This window comes from Eimeria mitis, genomic scaffold (genome assembly GCF_000499745.2).
Source record: "Eimeria mitis Houghton genomic scaffold, Emh_scaff4906, whole genome shotgun sequence".
NCBI lineage: Eukaryota > Apicomplexa > Conoidasida > Eucoccidiorida > Eimeriidae > Eimeria > Eimeria mitis.
This window is the reverse complement of record NW_013573207.1, coordinates 3,411-3,750: the sequence shown is the minus strand read 5'-3', so window position 1 is coordinate 3,750 and position 340 is coordinate 3,411. Positions and strand designations below refer to the sequence as shown.

General features: G+C 46.8%; 1 protein-coding gene across 1 annotated transcript in view; it reads left to right on the top strand.

Moving 5' to 3' along the window:
- The window catches only part of EMH_0078440 (uncharacterized protein), a gene marked incomplete at both ends in the record, with an annotated part of 4,034 nt that overhangs the window by 351 nt on the left and 3,343 nt on the right, over window positions 1-340 (top strand). The window lies entirely within an intron of this gene.

The window sequence follows — 340 nt, the reverse complement described above, 5'->3', positions numbered from 1 at the left end:
GGTTTAGGGTTTAGGGTTTGGTAGGGTTTAGGGTTTAGGGTTTGGTAGGGTTTAGGGTTTAGGGTTTGGTAGGGTTTAGGGTTTCATAGGGTTTAGGTTTTGGTAGGCTTTTCTAGGGTTTGTTAGGGTTTAGGGTTTATCAGGGTTTAGGGTTTGTTAGGGTTTAGGGTTTGTTAGGGTTTAGGGTTTAGGGTTTAGGGTTTAGATAGAAAGGAGGGGTTTATTCCTCTCGTCGGCATCAACGAATTTCATTCTCACTTGCTGCCTCTCCTGCTGCTGCTGCTGCTGCTGCTGCTACTACTGCTGCTGCTCTTTCTGCTTCTGCTGCTGCTGCTGCTGT